This window comes from Rhea americana, unplaced genomic scaffold (assembly GCF_003343005.1).
Source record: "Rhea americana isolate MKP2758 unplaced genomic scaffold, rheAme1 scaffold_27, whole genome shotgun sequence".
Classification (NCBI taxonomy): domain Eukaryota; kingdom Metazoa; phylum Chordata; class Aves; order Rheiformes; family Rheidae; genus Rhea; species Rhea americana.
In genome coordinates, this window is record NW_028186390.1 from 419,456 (window position 1) to 436,543 (window position 17,088).

Sequence of the window (17,088 nt, forward strand, 5' to 3'; positions counted from 1 at the left end):
AAGCAACTACAGTTACCTCCTTTCTCCCTACCTGAGCACACTTGCATTAAAGATTATCTTTGCCAGCAAAATTAAAAACATTACATGCATCAATGGCTAAARTTTGGTATAGTCTCATAAAACAACGAAAGAAGAGCAATGGATGGCTGAACTTAATCCAGTTTAGGGATGTATATTTAATAGGCATTTTTCTATTTTAAGTAGTCTCTCCATACGTCTTCTCTTGCTTTTTTTTTTTAAAACATGTGAGCTGCAATATTTCAACAACTAAAAGGATAACCTTTCACTGCAAAGATGCTTAACAGTTATCATCTGCTTGTGAAAGAGCCTACCGCATAAGAACTGAACATTTCCTCATAATTCTTTTTAAGTACAGACTATTAAAAAAAGGCCTGTAAATGTCTGGACAGCATCTACAAAGAGTGGAGAGGTTATGATTTGCAAAAGATGTTTCTTTTCCACTGTAGGTGGATCAGTATGCACTTGGGAGTAAAGCTGCTATCTTTTGGGAATGTTTCCAGTTAACTCCATTCTAACTGTATTTGCTTTGCTTGGTTGAGCTTCAGGAACTGAAACTTAGCTTGGTTCCAACATTAAATAACTGAGCAGGAAATAGCAGAAGGTTTACCATATACAGGCTGGGCAGGGGTGGAGCAATATATTGAACTAAAAATACTGCAAAGACTGGTGTTGAGAGACTCAGATTAGCCCCATTTTAATTAGGAGATAATCACCAGCTTTGGGAGCTTGTGTAAGTTATCTTCATTAAAAACACATTCACATATTCAAACGTTACCATGCTTCAAGAAGTGAAGAACGGAGATGCAAAAGTCCGATGCCCAAAAAGGAAGATTAAAAAAAAAAAAAGAAAAAAATCTTTCTACACTTTGCTGCTTTGTGTCCATGCCCTGTAGCAGCCGGGGTGCCCCGTACGCACGCGCACCCACCCACCCACACCCACACCAGTAATGGGGTGAAGGTGAAATCTTTAACCGACCCTTGAAACATTCTGAAATAATGTTAACCTGATAGAAGCTTAATCAGGTGAGGGGGTGGTGGTTGTTTCCGTTATTATTACTGTTTATTTTGAAACTAAGGGAAAGATAAGGATAACTTCAACCTTGCAGATGAAAAGGGGCAAGTGAAATACAACGTTGCAAATAAAACATAAAATTYGAGGAAATTTTGACACGGGAGTAGTTGCAAACCAAGTCCCAAACCACGAGCAGGACAGAATTAAATACCAAAATTCATTAAAATTTTTAGAGTCAAAATGTCAAATCCTTTAAAAACTATTATTCAGACTGTTAATTAACTTGTAAAGGCTAAATAAAAGAAGCTCAGAGTTTGCACCCTTCACTGCCCCCAATCTGCATTAAGGTAGCATCACTAGAGTYGGTGAATCAGTGGAAAACAAGCAAAAACAAAATCCAGTCCCAGACTTGGGTAATGAACTCTGGGTTTGACCATACCTTATTCTCTGGACAGTAAGTATTTTACTGTCTCCTAATCACTTTCTGGAAGAACTAATCCTACTCCAGATCTTAAGTGGACTGCACAAATAAAACCTAGACAGCTCATTTATTGATACTGTGAAATATCCAAACAAGTAATTTTATTGCTATTAAGCAAAATACAACAGCTGGAAAAATAAACCTTGAGCTGTCATTGAGAGTTCAGATATAGAGAAAGAAAGTGAAATGGTTGAAACAAATAGAAAAAGCAGATCCCAAGAAACACGGAGAGTGGGGTGGGTGAGCCCTAGCTGTTCTGGTTACGGGCAGATCAATGCAGCTGTTTGGTTTGGTGGATGCAGAGATAAGATGCCAGGTGGGAAAGTGCCCCATCAAAGCAAAGCTACATTGTATGTAATCCCCTAGGCAGAAAACTGTGGGAAAAAGTACTGTTGGCAAAGTAAACCAGGCGTGCAGCCGGCTACACTGTGCTTGCTGAACTTCAGAGGAAAACAGGAGCACAGATGTTAATACTGACACAGGGGTCTCCTAGTCTGGAAAAAAAAAGGAAAAAAAAAGAAAAAAAGGTAGATATCCAAGAAAGTTACTCCTATCATTGTAAGCCTTTCCAGTTCTATTTAAAGACAGAGAAGGGGCCTACAGGAGAAGCTGTGTTTTGCAGCTCTGCATAAACACCCGCAGATAAGGGTGGTACCAGGTGTCAGCTAGTCCTGCAAAGTCACTGAAATGTCAAGGATTGTTTTTCCTCTACTCCCTTTCTCTTTCCTCTGACTGGGAACTGCCAATGTTTATTTAAAAGATATCCCCTGCATTTGGCAAGAATGCCAGCAGGGCAGACATTAATGGATTATTATTTGGAGCTGGAAGCCTGCCAAGGTGATAAGGATAGCCTGCCTACCCAAGGGCCCAAAGCCATGCCATTAACAGTGGGAGTTCAAAATGAAATCGTCCTGCCAGATGCTTTGCTATAGTGAGTTCAGCAGAGACTTTAAAAATGAGCTGCCTCCAATTTATATTTGATCTGACCTATAAAAACAATTAAATAAGTGGAGAGACATGCACAGGCTATAACRGGGCACCTATCCATCTGCAAGACCCAGCTCCGACTCCTCTCTTCTGCAGTGGCACGAAGAATTCAACTAAACCACCGTGGAGTCACTGCRAATGTTCCCGTTCACTTCTCTGCCCTTGAACCAGATCTCAGCCTGGAAGCCCTGAACTCCACGGTTAAAAGCAGCACAAGCGAGAGACCTCAGTGCTCTGCGGCAACTTCAACAGTCAAACGCCGGTGAAAAMATTCCTCAGTTTTAACGCCGCTCCGAATAGGAAGAGCATGTCTGCCAGCTATCCCCATAACGAAACAGCTAATGCCGGTACCCCCAGAGAAGGGGAGCCCGAAGGAACRTGATATTTTGTGTCTGAGATATATTTAGATTACCATTGTTTACTATTAATCTTCTCTGCAAAGCTCTTTCTCTCCCAACAGACAAAAAATGACCAGTATCACTCCACCCTTTATATCACACGTTCCTTGCGAGATGACCTTTTCTGTGGCACATCAGACAACGTGCACTATAATTAAGGTGCTTATAATGCAATTTAGTAAAAGCAGGAGCTGGGGCACAGTAGCATTTACTGTTGTGATTGAAAGCCTTAAAGGTTACGTGGAATTTACCAAGTAGCAATTTTATCTCTTTAGAGCTGGGGCGGGGAAGGATCTTTGTGCTCATTTGAGAAGTTGGTCTGCCACTAATGAAGCTGAAGTGAATAGAGCTGCTATCCTACTGCTCATGAATGCCTGCAATGAAGTACTACCCCAGACAGGTGTTTGCKCTTAAAAGAAAACATGTATAAAGATTAAAAATTTGTTTTCTTTGGCTTTTTCTCATCTGAAATATGCCTAAAATAGAACCATAGGTTTGTCTACCATTACCTCAGGGAGAGTACACAGCCAGCCTTTGCTGGTGACTTCTGCTACCTCTAACGTGGACCACGCTAAAGCCCACCTCAGAACATGAYGACCCTCATGTAGAGCAGTCAGTCAAATTCACACCAAAGGATGATCCTTTGGAACTATTAGCACTGAAGTGCCTACATAAAAACATATTTCTTTACTTATTTATGCAACTTCACTGTACCTTTGTGCAACTCCACCTGAGGTTTTTAAGCAAAGCAGGATTATTCTCTGAAACAGGACTCCACAAGCAGAACAAAACTCAGACGTGGGGAGCTGCGGAGCCATCCTCGGTATCAAGTCAGTCATATGAAAAGCGTTGAGTTGACAAGTCAGAATAGAATTAATTTAACAGCAAACCTAGGATCTAGAAGTCAGCCCACATTTTGTCTGCTTTTCACACCACACCAGTATTGCAGACATTCAAGTACTCAGCCTATAGCTAAGGTAGCAAAGTATAGCTGATTCTGAGCAGTCCTGTTCTCTCCCCACCAACTGTCTAAAAGAAGGATAAGGAGGAAAAAAAGGTTTTTCTCCTGATATCYCTCTATGCAGCCTCTTGATGGCAAGATACGATTTTAGGTGAGGTTAAACAAACAATTTATTTTTGATGGATATACCATGAATTAAGAAAAATAACTGAATATATTCTTCTTTTTGAGTACCATTTACATTTTCAGATTAATGCCTAAACTAAAACGCACAATTTAACAAACTTTTTATTCCATATTCCTCAAGGAGAATCTTCACAACAGGAAGCTGATAATTGCTGAAGCAGCGTTGAACACTACTGAGTTGCCAAGGTTGAAGTTACTAAATTCCTGGACATAACTTAATATTAGCATCAATTCCTGCAGTGATTATTTAATACGGAGATTGTTCACTCTCCAAGTCCCTTGGTCTCACAGCCACGAATTACTGAAGCTTAAGTATGTCATCCATAAACATAGTGCATGGGGTCTCCAGCCTGCAGTGGCACCATCAAAAGAGTTTCTAGGCCCCAAGAGACACGGAGCACTGCTGCAAAGAAGGATAAACTTGGTCCTGGAAAATCACTTACTGTTTCCTTATCGTTCACAAGGAAACACAGGTTGTGTTTCTCAGCAGCAGTTTTACCATCACAAACAGCAATCCGATTCCATGCTCTCACAGCTTATTCCTAGCACTAGGAGTGGGTGCACCGAGGAAGGACAGATGGAGACTGTGCCACAATCAACATTCACTCGGGTGTCTGTCCGCACCCACTCCTCTGCCTCCTCATTCCTCTCTGACTGTGCTGGGACTGCTCTGACCYCACTCCAGACGCTTTCTTCCATGCTGTCTCCTTGGTTGTTTTTCCAAGAGCTTTCTTGCTGCCCACATGTGTACCCTCCTCCCTTTGGATGCTGTGTTTTCTACAGAAGCAACAGATTGCTGTGATGTTGTCCTCCTGATCTAATGAGAAAAACTCCTACAACACAGTCATGTGCATGTGTTCCTCTTCATGCTGYTTAGCAATGGAACTTGGAGGCACACATCTCTCTCAGGAGCCTACTTCTCCTTTAGGTCCTATCCTTATCGCCACTGGCTTCTCAGTTTATTAAATTTTTCTCCCCCACCACCCCGCGTCTGCATTTGTTTGCTTTCGCTCTTAGTATGCAGCCATCCAAGCCCCCACGCTTTTCCTGCCCTCCTCCTGTGGACTGCTGCTACTATTTTCCAAGGCAAAACCTCTCACACACAGCAAGTGTAGAAATGATCTCGACCCCACCATCTATAACCCGAAGTTTAGGGCTCACTAAGTTCTTAGCCAGTGCACATTTATCCATGGCTATTTATCCATGGTTTGAGCATAACAAAAGGCTCATTGAAGTTGGTCAGAAGAGTCTAGCTGACTTCAGAAGGAACAGAYGAGGTCCAAGGCTGCTGCCAAAACATAGTACAACATTTGTCCATTTTTTCTGCCATTCCATCTCTCATAATAGTTCATGGAGACAACAGCATCTCTTCATGRGTCAGCCTTACATGGATATATACATGCAAACATCTATGTTTATTTTTACATGGATGGTTTCTTTCTCATTCTTGCTGGTGATCATTTTATACCTCAAATACGGACTCAAAGATGGATTTTAAAACTGATGATGATCGCTCCTTTTACTGCTAAGGCCTGTTCTAAGATCTCAAAAAACTGTATTCTTACACAAATAAATTTAGCATTTCAAATCATCTTGGGAAGATGAAAAAAAAATAGTTGCACGTATCTTACTACAGACAGTGAGAAAGTTACAGACCTGCCAAAAGACAAACCTGGGCATCGTCRGTAAGAGCGCCCTGCTCTGGAATTTGCTCCTGGCATCCTGCTCTAAATCACCTGGGGCCTCAGCTAACAAATCATCTGAATCTCTCTGCCATCGTTAATCTCAGTACAGAAAGCAGCACTGCTTGGCACAAAAGCTAATCCTCACTGGCTGGAGGAAATGCAAAAGTGCATTTTCTTAGAAACTGAAGTTGCATCTRTCAAAGGGTACTCATCACAACAGGCAAAACCTGCTCTTCGCCTCTCATTCCCTTCAACATCATGAGACATCTTGGGATCATCAGTTTTTACAGAAAATATTCCTTTACACATCTCATCTTCTTTCTGATTACATTACTGGATCACCCTATATTTGTCTGTAAATTCTACTTCCCTCTCAAAGTCCCCTATCTCCCCCCGCAAGAGGACTGTGCGCTATCTCAGACCCTTTTGCACTTTATGAGCCTAGTTTCAAGGAGCCTTTATGAATCTGTGTTTCAAGGAGGCTTTAACTTCCATGAGGTTCCCCAGGTAGACATGATCTGTAACGTACATTAGCATTGTGGCCTTGACTGTGGAGCTTGGAGGCAGAGAGTCTGCACTGCCTACATAACTATTTTGAACTTACTGCACTGACCATACGACGCAGAGGCCTCTGTRCATTGAGGGATCAACTACAAACCATGAGCACAGGTCACCCAACACACCCAGCAGAAGGCCTCCTGCGTGCTGCCGTTGGGGATGCTGGAGGAGGTCTCCCCAACGGGGGACCCAGGCTTCAGGAGCGCACTGCACGTGGCATTTGCACCCAAGAGCAAAGCAGCCTTCTGTGCCTGTAGCTTGACTGAAAGCTGACTGAACCTCTCTGAGGGGGCTTAGATGCACTGCACAAGACAAGCCTCAGGCAGGTACGCAGAGCCGTACTCTTTCAGAGTTTTCCTACCTCTTCTGGCATTAAAAGACCTTTCTTGGCCGTGGCAAAGCAGGACTCTTGAGCACCTATTCTAAATACACTATCTGAGAGCCCACACATGTCTTAAAACTGCTCCCATGCACTCTGCTAAAGCAGAAAGAACAAAGAGCAATGCTCCTGGAGCTCAGTGAGGTCAAATAAGGGGTTTCAGTTGCCCGGTTGCTTCATTTTGCTGTCATTTTGAAGGCAAAAATAGGGGGTGGGAAGGCACCTGGAGAGAAAAGCTTAATAAATCATTCACTGTATTAGCAGGAGGCTGGATCGGCAAGCCTTGCTCATTTAGCTACCTTAAACCTCATCCAACCTGCTTATCCCCCAGCTGCGGGAATAACAGACCACTTGAAAGGTAATATTTTTGCTATTAGTGAAGAAAGGAAAAAAATGTGATCTTTGCTGTAGCTTGGGAATAATTTTTCCAGAGCTACATAGAGTGAGCCTGAGTGAATACTGCTATTCTTGGCACTAGCCCTGCTGCTTAGCTCACATCAATAATTTTAATGCTTTATTTGTGGTTTGGGCGTAAGCAACGGTGAAAGCTTGGAGAGAAAAAAAAAGTGGCAAAATTTGCTAAATAATTTTGAGTTCATGACATTCATAAAAATACACTAAAGTTTTCAGAATTCTTAAGAGTCCATACGTGCTCATAAAGCTGAGCTATGAAAGCATTTTACTTTACATATGCAAACATCATCGAATTACTTTTTATGAGGCTTTAATTAGACCTTTAAGGTTTCAGTGGTTACAACGATAGACTATCAATCACATTCTCAGGTTCCTGTGTCTTGCAATGTCATTAATGCAGAGAAGCTCGTGTTTTGTCCCAGTAGCGTATTTCTCAGTAGTTTCTACTTTTTATAAGACAGCAGCACCCAGAAGTCCCAGTCAGGGACGGGGCTCTYGTGTTTTAGGTGCTGCATAAACAAAGAACTGAAGCCTCAGAAGCACTTAACATTTTAGGAGAAGCTATTTCACTACAATAATTACAGCTTATGTTTTTATCTTCTTCTTTGCAATTATATAGTGGTTTTGACCCCTATGTAGGTGGCCCGCTTTTCAGAGCTGCAGAGCTCCCCAAGCTCCCTCTGAAAATCACGTCTCCTCCTACACACCACTGCTTACTTTTTTTCTTTTCCCAAACCTGTACTTTGGGAAACAAAGCAGCACCACTGGACTATATCTGGAATAAGACATACCATAGGTGCAGACTTGTCCAACCAAACAAAATGCTGTCTCCCAAGCTTGCTAAGCAGAAAAGCAGAAAAAGCTCATTTCTTAACTGGAGTAAATCAGCAAAGCTCACTGAATCTATGCTCGTTAACCCTGAGCAGAAAGTTGACTCAAGTCACGGTAATATTCACTGAGCGAAACCATTTGACCAGAAACATCACAGAAAAACGGAGAAAAACTGTAGGCACGTCTGAGAACCTAGAACTTGACAGAAAAGGGCTGTCTTGCTTCCAAACATCTTCCCTTCCTCTGTTCACAGAATTTATCAAGAAGATCTTTGATTTGTAAGAAATACAGATAAAAGTACGTAGTTGACCATCCTAACAGAAATTATGTTCATATATGAACTTGTTCATAACAGCCCCAGYGCAGCTAAATATTCACAATCTCTTAATTACATGAGGAATCACACTGCAGTTTGTGATACTACTCAGGTTTCTGTAGTTAGGCATGTACTTAATTAATTGGTCAGACCAGGCCAACATTATTAGGAAAAATACCAGCTGGGACAAGTACTGTCTTCAACAAAATCAGATAATTAAGATCCTACCAGCATCCACAAAAGAATTAAGATATTTGCATGTTCTTTAACAGGAAAAAAATACACAGAAGCATCAATTTAGGCTCAGTAGATATAATCTGGGACTAGGACTGTTGCTAAGTGAGTAACTTAGGCTAGAGGAGAAATAATCTTTTTTACTACTCCATAGCAACTCTAGCTTTTCATAAAAATTACAYGGTTAAGGTTTTGAGAACTCTGTAGCCAATGACAATTTCAAAATGATCACATAATCAGAGGGAAGACTAAAAGTGCAAGAAGAAAAATTCTGTTGGCTTTCTCCATCCAACAAACACATTAATTATGTCACGCTAAGACTTACAAATACAAGGTTAAGTGACCAATGATTTTTTTGTCTTAAATTGGAAGCTGACAGGGCAGCAAGGCCATCTGCATCATGTTTACAACACCATGTACTGGCTGCAATTAGAAGTTGTGGATTTGATCATTAGTTGACTGGTTTAAACACAAATGCATTGGCTGAAACACAGTCATGCTGAGTTTAATAACAGCAATCGTAGAGTGCATTATTTTAGATTGTATTAGTACTATGAAGACTTGGGGGGAAATTATTTGGCAGACAAATCCATCTCTTTAATACAGTTGAGCAAACAACTAACATGTTGGCTCCTTGCCCCTGAATAAAAACGTACCCAGAAAGCACCTCCAGACCAGTAACCCATGCAGGCTGTACAGAATACTCTGGGCTACAGCCCCAGTAACCCTTCTAGTTGAAGGTCCTCTCTCGTTTAAAGATGCTCGACAAGCATCAAGAGGGACAACAAGAATGAGAACGGCCCATAAAACACATCCCCATGGACTTGACACACACCTCGAGGGCAAGAGGCTGGTTGCAGTGAGCGATCCACAAAACATAGTGTTCTCTCCTCAAAATGAAAACCCCATCCCAAAATGTAGTGATTAAGACCATTCCTGGGAGCTGGAGGGGAGAAGGGGACTAGAACTCAGCCTTCCTGTAGCCTGCATGAGCAGCTACTATTTAATTCCATAAATCTAAATATTAGTATTTGATAAAAGTGATGCAATCACCACAAAAGAAAGTTCTGTCAACTGTTGAACATGCTAAAGCTGAAACTGAGAGAAATAAAAACTGCACTTTCATACAAAATTACAGTTCTTCAGAAAAATAAGCCATAGTTGTAAAATAAAAACACACAGTCACCTTGATCAACCAAGCAAGCCTCCTGTTACACCCAATAACTTTGCAATTACAGAAGACTGTTCAACAGGGAGAAGATTTGAGTTTTTGCACCATCTCTTTTAAAGACAATGGGTTATCTTCCACCATCCTGCAATACAGTACAGAACGTGTAGAATATTTTTGACTGAAGAAAACCACCCTTTCAAACACCTCTTTAAAACCAAAAGAGGTGATCTGAAGTACTGTAACTCTGCTACATAACCTTCTAGCCTGAGTCAGTGCCTCAGGCACATTTACTGTGAATCATTACATAGAAAAATATTACTCAGTGTAAAGCAACAAAAATACATTAGAAAGAATATCAATATCTGTATACCTAGAGCCCAACGCACTGCAGAGTCACTCCAGCATAACCTGATGAGAATGAGTGAATTTACAATAGCATAAAGCTGGAATAACAGTAGTTGAAAGGAACTAAATAGGAATCAGCCTCAAACTGATTAGGGACCGTAAAAGAACATGTGGCCTCAATCACGACAGCGCTGGGTTTTGAGAACAAAAGCTACTTCTCCCTTTCATAGCGACACTTCTTGAGTTACATACTCCTTTGAGACTGGAGACATGCTAGGCCATGATGCACTGATAACCACTAGCCTAGGCAAAAGATTTCCTTCTGGTCTACACTACTTCAATTATCTTAAGCAGGATTTTATAAATAAAAAGCACTACTTCCTAGACTCTCRTTCAACCAGTTATGATATGTTCCAGGGACCGAGCCACATGCCAAATATGCCCTCTGACTTTGGTTCAAATAGCATATGGCCAAGAGGTTCTGAGTTATTATTTCATAATACTGAAAGGTTTTCTAGTGTGTGGTCCATCAAAGGCCTCTGAACAGTTCATTCACCCTTCAGCGAACGAAGGTTTTCCCAGGCTGGCATATTCAAGCCTGCCTATAATTTGAACAGGATGATTTTTAGAGCTGGTTACAATTTAAACCTCACAACTCTGAGCAGCTTTTGGACTATAATGTCAATGTTCATTAGGGAGCGAAATATGAGAGGAGTTACATTTGWATTTTAAAAGTTTTGGGCAACTGTGCTTGTTTTATTCCACCTTTGKGGGGCTTTAGCATCCTTGTGCAAATGGTATTACACAAGGTAAATGCAGAGTAATGAATTCTACCTCAAGAGGAGCACAACTTTATATATAGGGTCCAAGTCATCAAAATGTTTCCCCACGTCAGAAATTTACATCTCAGCCTAATGTGCAAATGCATTGCATAAATGTGTCTGTCCCCCTCTCCTCTCCCTAATAACTTTTGAACCCACTACCTGACCTCAAACAAATTCAGCAGAGCGGAAGAAACTTCCAAGATACTGAATTTCTATGAACCGTGTGAAAAAAGGTAGGTGGGTGTGCAAAAAAAAAAAGGTGACCAGCGCTGCCAGCAAGGGAAAGGCTGTTAAATGGGTTTGCCCTTAATTAGACATCACAGACTCTTTTCCACACTGGAAATGAAATATATGACACTTTTCCCAGTGGTGAGACACTTAAGAGTTTTGACCTTATATTCACTGAAAAATCCAACAAAGAAAACCACAGCCTATGTATTAGACTACTCCTCATTCAGACAAAACCTGTTTGGAAAACAAGGTAGCAAGGCAGTTTTTCTGGCAGTTAAACAGTTAAAATGTAATGCAGGTGAAAGCAAATGTGCAGATAAAGAGAAGACAATAGCACCATTTTAATTAAAAAACAGGGGGGAGCACCTGCTAAGTTTGATCAGATTTCCTCGCCTCACCCAGAGCTGCAAATGTAAGCAGATGGGGTGCCTCAGGTAAAAGATATCTGGCAGCACAAAAAAAAAGGGGGGAGGGGAGAAGAAAAAGGAAAAAAAACTCACACTGGTAATGAGTAGATGGATCATATTATCTTAGTAAAATAAATACATTTTTTGGCCAAAATATCACTTTTATTTCAGGCTTTTTTCTTCCATCTCTGAACAGATCATGCTRGGTTCAAGGTGAAATCATTTGGCAGGTTGCTAGAGTAGATCTGTAGAAAATTAGCAATTAAAAAAAAAAAGCCTCAACACCAACAATAACTGACCAAATGCCACCACTGTCACAAATCTGATGCGGAGCATTCCTGAAGTCTCAAACTTATCTGCGTTGCAGACAGACCTCTTGATGCAATTAGTTCCTTCTAAAGAATTGTAAAGGCAAGCGATGTTTATAAAGTTGAGCGCAGCGTTTCACCTTGTAGCCTGTGTAGGAGTCTGAGGCAGCTACACAAAGCCTTCATTCAGGGAACAGGAGGGCTCTCATTGACAGAAACTCTTTCCAAAACATTCTTAACTGGAATTTCGGTGGAAGGTGTTACCCAGCTCCAAATATTTGTTGCTTTGTTTCCATGGGAACAACAGCACAGTCGTTTAATAATGAAACAGCATTGATCCTCACTGTTGGAGAGAGTTCCTTGATTTCCATTTTGAGTTAAAGATTTATTCTTTCATGGGTTTCTCCTCTGCCTCTCTGCAGCCACCACCAAGTTGTGCAGTTCAATGCCTTTTCAGTATCTGGGGAGTCGGGGGGACCCAAAATAGTAAAGCTAACTCTTGTAAAACTCGCACTCTCCAACTAAATATTATGAACTAAGTAAACACACTCTAAGTCTGTATGTCTAAGACTTTGGTTATTGCATATCAAATCCTTAATACCTGYAATTTTCAGTCACCCTCTCTCTGCATGATGGAGACTCTATATAATGTTGTTGGAGGGCAACAGAGTCTAGGAGTGTAAAACATTGTCAGTAATCTTCTAGTCCTAACTGGAGAAGGAAAAAAAAAAAAAAAAAAAGTAGTAGTAGTAACAAGCAGGATAGTCACACAGCTTTACTTTCTACTTTTATTCTAACCTAATTCAGCCTTTATGTACAGTCTATAGGAAAAGGCAAACTTTTCCAGAGAGTTGTTCAGAACACAAGTTTACTTGAAAGACTTCTACAAAAGGCAATGCAGAGTCATCTCTCTCCATTTACTACACAGGGAACCTAGAGACAGTGCCCTCTTACATCAGGCACCTAAATCAGTGTTCAAAGTTAGGCTGTGTGGACATTCACGAGGCACTCTGTGCAATTTTGGTCAAGTTACTGTATCTGAAATTTGTAGGCTTATTATCTAGAAACTGGAAATGGAATTACAACATTTACCTCACCAGCGGTTTTGAGACTGAAGGAGTTGTTTCCTAACGTGACAGCAACATACGCTCGTGCTTTATTTCCAAATCTGATGTACGTATTTGCATAAGTACAATTCTCATTAAAATATTTGAGGCTCTTGAGTCACCAGCTGACAGTGGAGAGTCTCAAAACACGTAGAGGATGTTCTCCTTGCCTGTCAGTGAGATTTGGGTGTTCAGATACCTTYGCTTCTGCTAATCATCAGTAGCACTAATACTATTAAAAGGAAAAAAAAAAAAAAAAAAGGTGAGTTGGGGCCTAGGTGGCCACTCTGCTACAAGCAAGTCCTGTATGATAGAGCATGGAAGAGTACGAGGAGAATCTCACCACTAGTAAATACTAGCCATGTCACTAGAAAAYAGAGACTGACAAATTATTGCTGATGTAATCCCTATGAGAGTGTCTAGACTAAGGGAGTCAAACCTACTGTCCGTAGGCTGAAGCTGGCTCCCTGGAGTCTTTCCATCAGCCTACAGTTTCTTGTGCAATATTCACTGCAATTCAACCAACAGGCACTTGCTTGCTCGTAGTCCAAAAAGGCCAGAGCGTGTAGCCAGAGAGACTGGGAAGGAATCCTGCTCCCTCCACAGCTGTCCTGTCCTTCACTTCTGCTCCACCAGTGCAGAAGCACTGTGGGAATCAAGATGCTATCCTCTCTCCATCCCTTTGCCAGACATGGCATTCCTAATTCAAGAGCGCATTTGGTTCTCACAGCCTCCCTGGGTGTTTACACGAGTTTAAGAGTGGTTAGTTTTCCATGAACAGTGTCTCCCTTCTGTTTCCTGCCAAGGGAAAAGGGAAAGTAAAGATGCAAGGATATATATATATATATATATTTTTTTTTTTTTTGTAAGTGGAGATGAAAAGAAAGGTATTGGAAGAAACTCAAGCGAGAGCCAGAAATGACTAACATGGAGAGAAAGGCCCAGAACAATCAGGTGCTGGAGAAAAAGCTGGAATAGAGATTCCTTGAGGAAGCAACTACCAGGAAGAATGAGAGAAGTAAAGTAACATACAAAGAAATGTTTCACCCAGAGCATTTTCTTGTTAAAAAAAAAAAAAAAAAAAAAAAAAAAAAAAGTTACTTCAAATGAAATCTGCAACATTCAAAAATAAATAAATCTTTCAGCAGTGTGACAGGAGTGCAAAATGTGTTTCTTCACCCGTCACCCACAGACTTGAACTGAAATAGTAATTTGGCCCTTGCCAAGGTGTACAACCATTTAAGTAACAGTGCTCTAAATCAAAAGGTCTCCACAGTCGTCACATAAGCGAGAGCTTGAAGGTCACTAAGCATGATGCAACGGCCTGGCATGAAATATCTTTAACTAGACCTGGTACTTGTACTTTTATTGTCAATAAAAAAGAAAAAAAAAAGAAAAAAAGAAAAAAAAAAAACACCACCCTTCTACTATCCACCAGCACTCCTTCACATCTGTCAGGATGGAGCCAGATAAGGCAAGCAGAACTACAAATTGCTCCAGCGTGCCATCAGACACACAATACAGAACTGCCATCCTGCTAAAACGTAACAAACAGCTCCACCAAGCATGGCGGAAATYATAATTTCTCTGAGATCTGGCAGATCAAATAGTTGTGGGCAGTTCTGACATTTTYCTAATATTTAAATCTCTCATCAGGCAGGTGACTTCATTCTTTATGCCAAAMAAACATCTGACACTTGCTCGCAGTAAGGAGTTTTTCCCTAATCATCTCTGTCACCACGTTACAGGTATCAAAAAGCCAAAAAGAACCCTCCCGTTCCCATTTATGAAAAACACCTCAGTGGCGGTAATTCAGGCTCTGACTCACCTCCCATTAGAGTTAAAGGCTTCCAAGAGGAGCAAGGCCCTAAGATCCAGTGCAAGTTCAGAKGATTCAAACCACCCAGAGGGATACAAGTAATGCCGCACAACGACAGGACGATGGCTGGATGGGCCAGACTACCTGAACAGTGGATCACATCTTGCTCTCTTATCATCTCAAAGACGATGAAATAATCTTATGATTTGCCCCATATTTATGAACAGCATGCAGGTTATTGTGTATGGGCTCTGACTGCTGTGGTCATCAGCCCATGCCCACTGTTTTTTTTAAGAGCAGGTATCAACAGGAAAATAGAGCTGGTGTGCAACCTGCTAGACACTAATTTCCAGCAAAATCTGCTCTGCTCCTGGTGACTGCATGTGGCCTAGATGGCCAGCTGCACACACCACTGCGATGGGAGGAATGGTCTTGCTATTTTTCAGGCAAATGACTGTCACTGACAATTTGATTAAATTACAGTTGCTTTGAAAAGCCTAAGCAAGTTACCAAAACGARCAGAGAAATTGAAACCATCAAACATAAGACACTGTTAGTCCTCCTTCAGCTCAGGAGGGAGGAGGCTCTGCAGTTACTTAAGAGTCTTGGGAGAAAAGTACTCAGCTACTGCTGAGAATCCAAACAAACTCAGTTTCCTTGGGGAAACTTAGACCTAGTTCTCAATGCTTCTTTTCTATCAGTCTGTATTTAAGCTCCTTCACTGGACTCACAACCTTTGGCTGAATCCCATCACCTATGTGYTGTGTTCCCAGCAGAGCTGCTTTCCCAAGGCCTCAAAAGACCCACGTGATATGTTACACTATAGTAGTCAAGGCAGAACACGGAGTATACAAAACATGCAAGGAGCTCACCTGACTCTTGGTGACATTACAATAAACCTACAAAAACAGTAAAAAAAAAAATCTGCTTTTCTTCTAGCTAAACAATACTTTTTTTAGTTGCTTCCATCATCTCTATGTTACCAATGACTAAGATCAAAGAGAAATACAAAGTACGGGCAGGGAGGGAACCCCTCTGTCAAAATACATTTCCTATACCAGAACTATTAGTTAACAATCTGCTTACTGAAAGCCAGTTTAAAGTCCCGTTTAACTGGAAAAAAAATAAATAAAAAAGAAAAAAAAAATAAAAGGCCAGCAAGTACACTGTTCAGCTCCTCCCCATCCTTTTGGGGGTTGCAAGAGTGAACTGTCCTCTCTGTAAATGAGACCCCACCACATTGCATTGGGTGCATCTTAAATACGMTTACTCCTCCAAGTTTAAGTAGACACTGTGAGGCTCCAACTTTTTACTTTGAGATATCCAGATGAAAGGGAATAGTCAAGTGCCAAATACCACAGATTTCTAGTGGTCTCCAATATCCTGAAAATACGTTATTTTTAGTATGTGGTTGGCAGAGAAAGGGAGTGCTAAATCTTGGAGCGATATCAAATCTGACTGAAAGTTAGCAGCTAGAAACATCCACTTTGATTATTTATTCAACTCTGCCACATCCGACTAGYCCCAGAGGAACAGTCGTGATGACAGTCACCAGCAAAACACCTGACGACAGCGGGCGACTCCGCAGCATCRGCCCTGCTGGCTGCGCGAAGGCCGCCTCCAGCGCCTTCCCTCGCCGCTGACGAGCCGCTTTCCGGCCCGAGCAGGGCCGTTTGTCCGAAAAGGGCCCTTGCGCTTAGTGGCAGCTCCTCCACCGACGCACTCGTGGAAGCTCAGGAGAAGACGGGATGAAACCCCCTGAGCTGATCACCTTTACGGCCGCCTTTATCACCTTCCCAGAGGCCCTTATGGTGCGGGAACCCTCTGCCGAGTGTTGAGTCAAGCAGCTCATGTTTACAAATGGGGCACAAGCAGCACACTGCAACTCGCCAGCGCTCTCCGAGGCTTTAAGGTCTCTCCTCTCAGAAGCTCCCAACTTCTTTCTAAATTAAGCAATAGGATCTGCTAGTTTTAGCCGCGTTTCGATTTCAGTTCCATTGGCACGGTGGTAGGCCAACTCTATTTAAGTCACTGGCGTGTCTGTGGTGCCAGTCAGCCTCAAGTCAGAATTCACGGCCCTCGACTGCAGCGTGGACAAGGCCTGGAAGAGGGCCAGTCTAGCAAGACATAGCCCTCACATTGTATTTCTCATTTGTTCAATGCTAAATCAAAATCCAGTTGCCAACACTCTCTCTTGCAGCAATCGGGTTTGCTGGCGCTGTAAGACAGTACAGGCAGGCCAACACCTCCTTCAGTTCAGAGGCCTGAAGCACCGCTCTCCAAGGCCTCTCTCATCTCACGCACCGCACAACAGCCTCGCATCTGCTTCCTGCCTGCGGTGTCCAAATCCCACACACTGGCACCGTCACGCTGCAGCCTCTCGGTCTTGCTCCCTGCCCCTTACACGCAGGGGT

The 17,088-nt window shown here is 41.9% G+C and overlaps 1 long non-coding RNA gene across 8 annotated transcripts in view; it reads right to left on the reverse strand.

Moving 5' to 3' along the window:
* Positions 1-17,088, reverse strand: part of LOC146594060 (uncharacterized) — a 171,249-nt gene that overhangs the window by 94,087 nt on the left and 60,074 nt on the right. The window lies entirely within an intron of this gene.